Source organism: Cucumis melo, unplaced genomic scaffold (genome assembly GCF_025177605.1).
Source record: "Cucumis melo cultivar AY unplaced genomic scaffold, USDA_Cmelo_AY_1.0 utg001717l, whole genome shotgun sequence".
Classification (NCBI taxonomy): domain Eukaryota; kingdom Viridiplantae; phylum Streptophyta; class Magnoliopsida; order Cucurbitales; family Cucurbitaceae; genus Cucumis; species Cucumis melo.
Window position 1 is genome coordinate 13,490 of NW_026124742.1, and position 11,229 is coordinate 24,718.

The window sequence follows — 11,229 nt, forward strand, 5'->3', positions numbered from 1 at the left end:
CTATGCCTTCGCCATATAAAATATTAAGTAATAATAGCATGGCACTTTGAATTCGATATGAGAATTTTTTTTTTCTAAACCATTAGGTTATGTATCGAAAGAGTAGTATGAGATAAAAGGCATTTCCGATTGTAGGCTGATTTATCGCGGAGGCCTCTTTCAGCGTCACAAACTTTTTTGTTTTCACGACGGAAGACTCTTAACAATATTTCTGTTATGAAAGACTACGAAATATTTATTTTTAAGAAAAAAAATAAAAAAAAGAAACTTTGGGATTGCTGAATAACAAACGAAATCATAAAGCAACGGAACCATCATAGTATTTTGAAATTACTAAAAAAAAGGAAGGGTGGTTATTGGATCATTTACTGCTCTGGGTCTGCTAGATCCTATATTTTCTATTCCTTCGCTGGAAGGTAAAAATGAATTCCATTGTGGAGCCGTATGCACTGCACAAAGGATGCCTGTACGGTTGTTAATCCTATCTTTTTTTTATTATCTTTGACTCATCATGATAATGATGTAAGATAGAGAAAACCATTTATTAAATCATCAGGGTAATGATCCATCAACCTGCTAGTTCTTTTTATGAGGCACAAACGGTAGAATTTATCCTGGAAGCGAAAGAACTACTGAGGCTGCGCGAAATCCTCACAAGGGTTTATGTACAAAGAACAGGCAAACCCTTATGGGTTATATCCGAAGACATGGAAAGGGATGTTTTTATGTCAGCAACAGAAGCCCAAGCTCATGGAATTGTTGATCTTGTAGCGGTTGAATAACAAATAGCAGGTATTTCACGCAAAAATCCGAAATTTTCGATTTTCTCTTTTTACCGGGGTTAATATATTACTATTAATCATATTAATTATTAATATCGAATATAGAAGTAATTCATAATCATCCGGTTAGGATTGATCTAAACCAACTCATTATGTATACAATTCAACATGCCAACTATTAAACAACTTATTAGAAACACAAGACAGCCAATCAGAAATGTCACCAAATCGCCCGCCCTTCGGGGATGCCCTCAGCGTCGAGGAACATGTACTAGGGTGTATGTGCGACTCGTTTAGACCATGGACCGGGACAAAAGAAAGTACAAAATTTTTCCCGTATCAGTTATAAGTACAGTGAATAGGATAGAATGAATGGAAGAAATCCGTTCACTACCGAAAATAAATAAACAAAGATTTATCGTATCCTTTTATTGTGTATCAAATTTATGGTTTCTATTGGTGCAAATCCAATCATCTCTATTTTCAATTTTAGATGAGAAAGAATTCCCCATTGGTAACAAATGCTTATCCATTAAGCAGAGGAAATCCTATTTAACAGAAGGATTATAGCCTTATTCTTCCAAGAACGGACTAAGAGGGTCAGCTACCCAACCAATCTTCATAATTAAATACCGTTACTGTATAGGTAGATCTCGTTGTGAAAGACCGATTACTAGATAATTCATGGGTAGAGCCAAAGAGGGTGAACTGTACAAGTTAACAATAACATTGATGAAATAAAAGAAGGAGCTCCGGTGTATAGAGAGGACCTCACCGTTTAAGAAGTAACCATAGAAACGAAGGAACCCACTATTTCTTTATCCATTTCTATTTTTATTTATTTACTCTATTTTTGTTTTTTATACCTAGTAAAAATACTATTTCGTATTTTGGGGTGATTAGAACAAAAAAAGAAATAGTGGTCGGGAAGGTTATAGTAGCAAAAGCCATTGGAATTTTTATTTTATACATTGGAAAAATACGTTTTGTTATTAATAGACTAGGAAAGGAGAAAGGAATAACTGAAAGAAAGGAAATCCATTAGTTATTCATCAAAGTTTCATTTATTCAATGACTAGAATTAAACGAGGATATATAGCTCGGAGACGTAGAACAAAAATTCGTTTATTTGCATCAAGCTTTCGAGGGGCTCATTCAAGACTTACTCGAACTATTACTCAACAGAAAATAAGAGCTTTGGCTTCAGCTTATCGGGATAGAGGTAGGCAAAAAAGAAATTTTCGACAGTTGTGGATCGCTCGAATAAATGCAGTAATTCGATCTAATAAGGTAGACTACAGTTATAGTAGATTCATACACAATCTGTACAAGAGGCAGTTGCTTCTTAATCGTAAAATACTTGCCCAAATCGCGATATTAAATAGAAATTGTCTTTATATGATTTCCAATGAGATCATAAAATACGAAGATTGCAAAGAATCCAGCGGAATGCTTAAAATGGAGTTCTCTGGAGAATGAACTCCGAGAAGGTAGAGTAGAAATTAGTATGATAAAATATGATAAAGTGGTCAAAATGAGCAAATATGTTCAATAAAAAAAAAACGATTTATTCTTCTTCCACTATTCTTTCTTTTTCTTACGACACGACAATCGAATCTAGATTTTCGGATTTTTCGAACAAAGAATCAATCTGCGGTTGAGTTTGGATTAGAATTTTAATTCAATTAAAGAGTAAGCTAAGTCTATTTATTCCTGGTTCTAAGACCAATAGTTCTAGCGGTCGACTCGCTTCTTTCAAATTGTTTCTCATTATTAAGAAAAGGTAACAAAGATAAAATACGAGCTTGTTTTATAGCAATAGTAATTAAGCGTTGCTGTTTTAAGGTCAATCTATTTACCCGTCTAGATAATATTTTTCCTTGTTCACTAATAAATCGACTAATTAAACTCATGTTTCTATAATCAATTCGATCCCCCGATGGAATCGGGGGCAAACGCCTACGAAAAGATCGTTTGGATTTAAGAAAGAGTCGCTTGGATTTATCCATGGTTTTTTTATTCCTTATCCCGAAAATCCTATTTCTTAATTCTAAATCATTTTAGATCCGATCGAAATAGGATTTGGTTTGTTTATATTTAAATCTAAAATATGTCTAATATATGTAATTTTTCATCTTCCTTGGATTGGAAAAGGGTGACACACAGCCGATCGGTTCGATCTATTTCTTTATCTCCCCATGAATCGTATGTTTGTAACACCGGGGACAGAATTTTCTCAATTCCAATCGACTAGGCGTATTGTGTCGATTCTTTTGAGTAATATATCTGGAAATCCCTATTGATTCCTTATTAACACCGTTTCGAACACAACGAGTACATTCCAAAATAACAGTTACTCGGGCATCTTTACCCTTGGCCATGAACCTCCCTTGGATTTTTGATTCACGCAACTCTTCCATTTTCCGATCCAAAATGAAGAAAAAAAGAAAAATTGGTAACTCGAAATAAAATTATGAAAGATTTCGTTACAATCAAATATTAAAATATAGTAATACAATAATTTCTAAATTTAGAATCGCAGTACAGTTTTTCATTTAAGTATTTTGTATGATATTGTTGCCCTAGCCATCACATTTTCATTTTCGTTCTCACTCTTTTATTAATTAAATTTGAACCTGGCGCCGCGTCCGAGTTTGACTGAGGTTGAATCCATTTTGATTCTTTCTAACTTATTCTAAGTCTAAAAACTCTAAAAAAAAGAAGGGGGAAGGGGATTAGTCAAAGATATTTGATTGTTTTTCTAATCTTCTTCACCCCTTCCCAAGTCAATAACTAGAATGAAAAAAACGGGAATACCAACGCATCCGGGAATAAACGATTGATCTCGATTAATAGACCCGCTAAAGCCCCGAACCATATAGTACTTACTACCGGTGCCACGGAGAGATATGTTTTTAGATCTCGCATTGAAAACCCTCCTACTTTATAGTAATTTGTAATACATACTGGTATTACATACCATCAAATGTATATATAGTTAATAACCGCTTGTATTGTCCGCGGAATTCCTAATTCAAATTGAAATGTACAACAGTTCAATTCGGTAGATATTCCCTTTTTTATTAAAAAAAATATGTAGCTTTCCGCCCCACCCCAAATATTCATTTTTCTTTACGGCGGATTTAATATTTATTATTTCATACGTATATAAGTCTTTTTATTATTTTTATTATATTTTATATATGATATGAGACAAAAAAGAAGAAATGGCAAGATAATTTGTGTATACCAATGGAGGAAATAAATAAAAAATGTGGAAAACAAGACAGGGATTCTCTACAATAACACTGTAGACCAATTGAAAGGGATGTAGCGCAGCTTGGTAGCGCGTTTGTTTTGGGTACAAAATGTCACGGGTTCAAATCCTGTCATCCCTACCTATTACTTATCTTCTGAACAGTAACGAGGAATCAATTGAGATCCATAAAAATTGAACATACATATATCGAATCAATCTTTTTTTATTTAATTTTATGATATTCTCTATGATAATATATGTATCGAAGATATATTCGGGTTGCTTTTAGTTTGATAATAAAACGCTCTTAGTTCAGTTCGGTAGAACGCGGGTCTCCAAAACCCGATGTCGTAGGTTCAAATCCTATAGAGCGTGATTCGATTCTTGTTGTTGTTAAATCAAAATGATACTGAAATAATTCAACAGAAATCAAAATTTTACCTCCTATAAAGCAAGTAGGGGGTCAATCAAAAAAAAGAACTGTTAATTAATCAAAGGTCCAACTGATCCCCCCGTCTGTATTGTAAATATGCGGTCACAAATAATCCAGCCAAAGTAATAGGAATTAGACCTAATACGATTCCAAATAGAAAAACTTCAATCATTTCAATTTAGTTGAACGAGGAAAAGGAGAGGTAATATCTATCCTTAAAATATTAATCGGTATTGCCCATGAATCTCAATGACCAAGAATTCGAAATTGAATTGACAAGGTAAAGAACTCTACAATATATAGAATATATTGAATAACACCGAAATCTTTCTTTTTTTTGAATTGTGCATTCAATGAATTTTAATCAAATAAGTCGTATCTTGTTCAGACCGATAAATAGAGCTGAGGTTATAGTTAAAACTGCTAGTAGAAAACCGAAATAACTAGTGATAGTAGGCATGACGAGGCTAAATGAAATACGTTATTTTTATCCATATGTTTATAAAGCACTTCCCTAAGTTTCTATTTTTGAAAGATACGCGGATGGATAAGTAAAAATACTAATTGAAAAAATATATTCAATTGAAAGTTTTTGATTCATCTATTATTATGATTATAGATGATACTAACAAAAATCTTGTGACATAGGTAAGAAATCAATTCATCATCTGTCTCTCTATCCCGCAATTCGGAATCAAGGGATTCATTGAACAACTCTTGAGTTTTCAAAACAAATATTCTTATTATAAAGAATTTATAAACAATAATTTAATATATAAATCTAGTAAATATATAAATCTATTAAATGGATTCTAAATAATTAGAAAGAAAAAAAAAAAAAAAAAAGAAAAATAATAAATAAACTATGTTGTGTAACTTGATTCCAAAAATGAAATGCTCTTTGAATCGCTGAAGAATGAATGACCTTATAATGCCCTTTATTTATGAAATTGTATTCCCACTAATTAGATTTTATGTAGTGGGTTCATTTCCATAAAATCTTTTTTAAAAAGAAAAAAAGTATCGCACGATCAGATCACTCGAAACTAGGTTCTCCATTTATTCTTATTCTTTCCATATTAAAAACATTCTTCTAATTAGTTGAAGAACGATCGTTTGAGTCTAATATAAAACAATAATGCGTGCATTACGAATATTTATTATTCTTCTATTCGTTGTTCTGTTTCGTTCATCGAATCCTATGTACTACTGTTACTTGTTACTGGACGACTAACCAATTCCTTAAAATAAAAAAAGATTCAAACAAAAATATAACTACAAACACAAAAGAAATATTTCGAGATTTCACGTCTAATTTCATTGAATTTTGGGACTATTAGAATCTGCTTCCTAAATTATTATAAACCAACCAGTCGGATTCACATTTTACCCAATCTTCGCTTTCTAGCCCGAAGCCAATAACCGATAGAATCCTTAATACTACAGACAGGCATTTTCAGAATTTTCTATTGAATGAATGGTATATGATTCTACATCGACAAGCAGCAAGAAAAGAAGAAACAAATTATATTATTTAGTTTTAGTGCTTCATTTTGATACTTATTGTGAAATTGCGTTGCTGCGTCAGAAGAAGGATAGCTATACTGATTCGGTATACTCTAAAAACACCCTCGGTACAATATTGACGATCTTACAAAGATAAAATTTCAGTTAATTTCCATTTACTGATCTCATCTTTTACGGAATCGATCCCCCTTTTGACTGTACAAGAATATGTGGAGCTCGGCATGTCTGGAAGCACAGGAGAACGTTCTTTTGCTGATATTATCACCAGTATTCGATACTGGGTCATTCATAGCATTACTATACCTTCTCTATTCATTGCAGGTTGGTTATTCGTCAGCACGGGTTTAGCTTACGATGTTTTTGGAAGCCCTCGTCCAAATGAGTATTTTACAGAGAGCCGACAAGGAATTCCATTAATAACTGGCCGTTTTGATTCTTTGGAACAACTCGATGAATTTAGTAGATCTTTTTAGGAGGACCAAATGACTATCGATAAAACTTATCCTATTTTTACAGTGCGATGGTTAACTGTTCACGGACTAGCTGTACCTACCGTTTCTTTTTTAGGGTCAATATCAGCAATGCAATTCATCCAACGATAAACCTAATCCGAATTATAGAGCTATGACACAATCAAATCCGAACGAACAAAATGTTGAATTGAATCGTACCAGTCTTTACTGGGGGTTATTACTCATTTTTGTACTTGCTGTTTTATTTTCCAATTATTTCTTCAATTAAATAAAAGAAAATACTAAATAATAGTACGAATTATCTTATCCCATTCGGAAGGATATCATCTCATAATTATCTATGACTGTTTCTGTCTCTAGCACGACCACTTGATGAAATGGGGAGGGAAGTGGGACAAATGGCCGAGACTACTGGAAGGATTCCTCTTTGGATAATCGGTACTGTAACTGGTATTCCTGTGATCGGTTTAGTTGGTATTTTCTTTTATGGTTCATATTCCGGCTTAGGTTCATCTCTGTAATAATCGGATGAACTGAGTTGGAGACATGAAAGCGTAAGAACTCAACAGGATCCCCCTCAAATCAGAAAAAAAGAGGGGGTAGGTCCCGTTGAGCTCTTACTAATTAGAATTAGACTAATTTATTCATATAAATGAAAAAATGGATCTTTCCTATTTTTTCAAAAAACTTCATTTCTTTCTGATTCTGAATTGCTTCAAAAAAAAAATTGATTCAGACCATCTCTTTCGCGATCGTATCGGTCGATACTTTCATTTCAAAGCGAAAAAAAGAAAGAGAGAATCACTCGATTCCCTCTTTCTGGATGATACAATCCCAATATAACAATATTATATTTCTATCGATCAGATATCACAAACCCTTTAAATAGATTAAAATATACTAATAGAATTTTCTATAGTTATTTTAATATAAAATAGAATTGAAAAATTCATTGAATTTGTTCACTACTTATGTAATAAATCGAAAAAAAGGTTCTGATAAACCGGGAAAAATTGAAACTAAGAATAGAGATCTTTGACGAACGGGATCAAGAATAATTCATTAGTTTATTATTTCGACACCAGAACAAGAAAAGGAATTTTTCTGGTATCGAATACTAGAAAGATGCATAATTCCTTCTAGAATCCTTTGTTCCCTTCATTTTTTTTCTATTCTCCATTTACTTATCTTATTTTTAATATCTACTCTATTTTTATTCTATTAGAATAAAAATAGACACATTCAATGACATTTCAATCTGGCACCAGTGACATAATAATCATAATAATACCGCTCCTATTTGTATTGTAAAAAACAAAGAAATAAAGAAGAGGTAAAATAGTCTTCCTGACAATATAATATCCATACTATGACTAGTAATGCGGTACAAGTAATTACCGAAATAGGGTCGAAAAAGAATAAAAAAAAAAACAAGGGAAAAAGTTTTTCATAATTTTTTGATCATACATAATTAAATTATAGAATTGCCAACAAGAATTTGGTTTTTTTTTACGAACTTTATTTGATAAATCCCCAGATTTAGAAATTCATTTCGGACAATTGAACCTTCTCAAACTGTTTCTTTTTAAGAACTAAAAAGATTTGTGCCAAAATAACAGATGCAAAAAAGAACAAAAGGCCTTGGACACGTAATGGATCTTGAAGGACGATTTCCGCATCTCCCTGACCAAATCCTCCCACATTAGGATTACTCGTTAATGGTTGATCAAGTTTGATGGATTCGCCCTCTGAAACAAGAAGTTCTGGTCCTGGAGGGATAATATCAACCACTTGACGCCCATTCGCTGCATCCACTATGGTTATTTCATATCCTCCTTTTTCTTTTCGTATTATTTTGCTTACTATCCCTGCTGCTGTAGCATTATAAACATTATTATTACTCTTACTCCCGTCGGGATAAATCTGACCCCTTCCCCTGTTCCCGCCTACGTATATGGGATATTTTAAGAAGTGAACATCTTTCTTAGTCGCAGGGTCCGGGGAAAGAATAGGAAAGGTGATTTCACTATATTTCTGACCAGGAACAGGACCTATCACAAGAATATTTTTTTTAGTGGGACGATAGCTCTGAAAAGAAAGATTGCCCATCTTTTCTTTAATCTCGGGAGAAATACGATCGGGGGGGGGCTAATTCAAACCCCTCGGGTAAAATAAGAACAGCCCCCACATTCAAACCACCCTTTTTACCATTCGCAAGAACTTGTTTCAGTTGCATATCATAAGGAATTCGAACAACTGCTTCAAATACAGTATCAGGAAGTACCGCTTGTGGAACCTCGATATCCACGGGCTTATTAGCTAAATGGCAGTTGGCGCAGACAATACGGCCGGTTGCTTCTCGTGGATTTTCATAACCCTGTTGTGCAAAAATGGGATATGCATTTGAAACGGGTGCCCAAGTTATTATATATATCATGAGTGATACGGAAATAGATCGAGTAATCTCTTCCTTTATCGAAGAAAAGGTATTTCTAGTTTGCATGGTCCAATCATTGAGCCCAAAAATTTCTACAATAAAATTAGGTAGGTCCCTAGTATAGTTCCCTATCCATGATTCTGCTATTTACTGAAATAAAGTTACTCGAATATAGGAGGCATCCTTCGCGATGGGTAGAAGGAATAAGTACAATTTTGAATGTTTTACTTATGTACAAAGTAACAAACATTATATTTTTCAGTCATTCATTGAATGATAAATCACTACAAGTGAGGGAGATACACGATTTAAATAACGGAAGATCCAATATTTTAAAATTGTGTCAAGAATGACTGGAAAAGTGGAAACAAGACCGGATATAATTTGATCGTTATGAGAAAATCCAAAATCTTTGTAGACAGAACCAATCATTAGTTCCCAACCATGGGGTGAATGAAATCCTATACATAAATCAGTTAATAAAAGAATAGAAAAAGCTTTTATTGTGTCGCTTAAGTTATATAGGAACTCTTGAACCCAAGAGTTAAGAATAACAAGTTCTTCATTACCAAGAATAGAATAACCACTTAGAATAACGAAACAGATTATATTTGTCGAGAAGTGCAAAATCATATGGATACGATCCTCATTGTGCATCTTGATCAATTGGATCGTTTCTTTGTAGATTCCGATACGAAGCTTTTGTAGATGTGTTTCTGGGTATTCCTTTAGCATTTCGTCCAAGAGAAAGAGTTCCTCTAATTCTAGAACTTTTTTTATAATACTCTTTTCTTGAATATCATTCAAAAAAATTTCGGATTGACCAGTATTCCACCAATTAGTAACCCAAGATTCTAGGCTTTTATTAAATGAAAGAGAGATCCACCAGGGCAAAAATACTATAGATGCAAGATATAGAAGGGGAATGAATGCTTTCTTTTTTTCCATTTTTTCGTCTTTTATTTTTTAATGAACTCACTTCATTCGTTAACTCTCTACACTACTAATATTTATATCAAACATAAGTTCTATTACAAGTCATATGCATACTATTATGAATCCATTCCCTGTTTTTTAGTTTTTGATTTGTGATTTATTAGTTAATCCTTGAATTTCGAAATAATACAGAAAGAAAATAACAAAGAATCCACTTTTTTTTGTTACTGTGCAGTTGATTTACATACGGATCAAAATTTCGGACAAAGAAAGTTTTCTGGCTGTTCCGTATACGTCTGCTTTGGGTCAAATGAGCATTCTGAAGAAATTCCAGTTAAGTTATTATACTATTACTATGGTCTATAAAAAAGACTATTCTTTCATTTCAGTTTTATCCCTCTTGCTACGAACAAAATTCATTCTGAACTTCATTTTTCAAAAAACTTCAATTGGTACACGCAAGAAATAGGCCAATTCGGCAGCCTTTTGCTCAATTTCTCGTGGGGTCAGATTCTGATCGGTACGCGTCAAGGGAATGGCCCCTTGGCCTCTTATTTCCATATAAAGGACACGACGTGCATAAATACCCTCTTTAACTTCTATTCTGATGGACTGAATGTCTTTCATAAGGAATCGTAGGAAGATTCGACGATTTTTTCCAGGAAACCCCCAACGAAAAATAGACACTATTTCTTCTTTTCTATCGAATCGATCATAACCGCTACCTACATTCCACAAAATTGTGCACCACAAATAGGAGCTAATAAAGAGACCGGCAATCCCATAGAAAGACATTACGATCCCCTGTGGAAAAAAAATTATTTGCTGAGACGGAAATAAAGCTATCAAATCCCTACCAAGATAACTGGAAGTTCCAACCAATAAAAACCCTAATGAACCTAAAAAAAGGATAAAGGCCCAGCAGAAATTGCTGATTTTTCGAGATCCTCTTATAAATTCTATCCATATACGTTCTGATCGCCAATTCATACTAGATCTCGTTGCATTTTATTGGAATTAAGAGAATCAAAAAAAATCTATTTTACTTTTTTTTGTTTCCGAAGTAACTCTAATCAACTAGCACTATTTTGATGTGAACCTTTACTTTAGATCTAAGTAATTCATCGAATTACTTAGATCTAAAATAATAACATCACCTTTATATGATTCCCTATAGATACCTACATCCATATAGGTATATTGATTTTATATCTCAAACATTTGTCGCCCGATCTCTTATCTATTTTCTATTTTGAAACTTATCTATTTTCTATTTTGAAATACTTCTAATTGATTTCCTCAGATATCATGTTTACGTATGTATAATCGCTTATGTTTGGAGTAAGCCACATGTTAGATTCTAGTCTACTAAATAGATAGCT

The 11,229-nt window shown here is 33.2% G+C and overlaps 2 non-coding genes across 2 annotated transcripts; both read left to right on the plus strand.

The window, feature by feature from the left end:
* The first annotated feature begins 4,106 nt into the window (after positions 1-4,106).
* TRNAP-UGG (transfer RNA proline (anticodon UGG)) lies at positions 4,107-4,180 on the plus strand. The gene has a single exon. It is a non-coding gene; the product is annotated as a tRNA-Pro (tRNA).
* Positions 4,181-4,342: 162 nt separating this feature from the next.
* TRNAW-CCA (transfer RNA tryptophan (anticodon CCA)) lies at positions 4,343-4,416 on the plus strand. The gene has a single exon. It is a non-coding gene; the product is annotated as a tRNA-Trp (tRNA).
* The last annotated feature ends 6,813 nt before the right edge of the window (positions 4,417-11,229 follow it).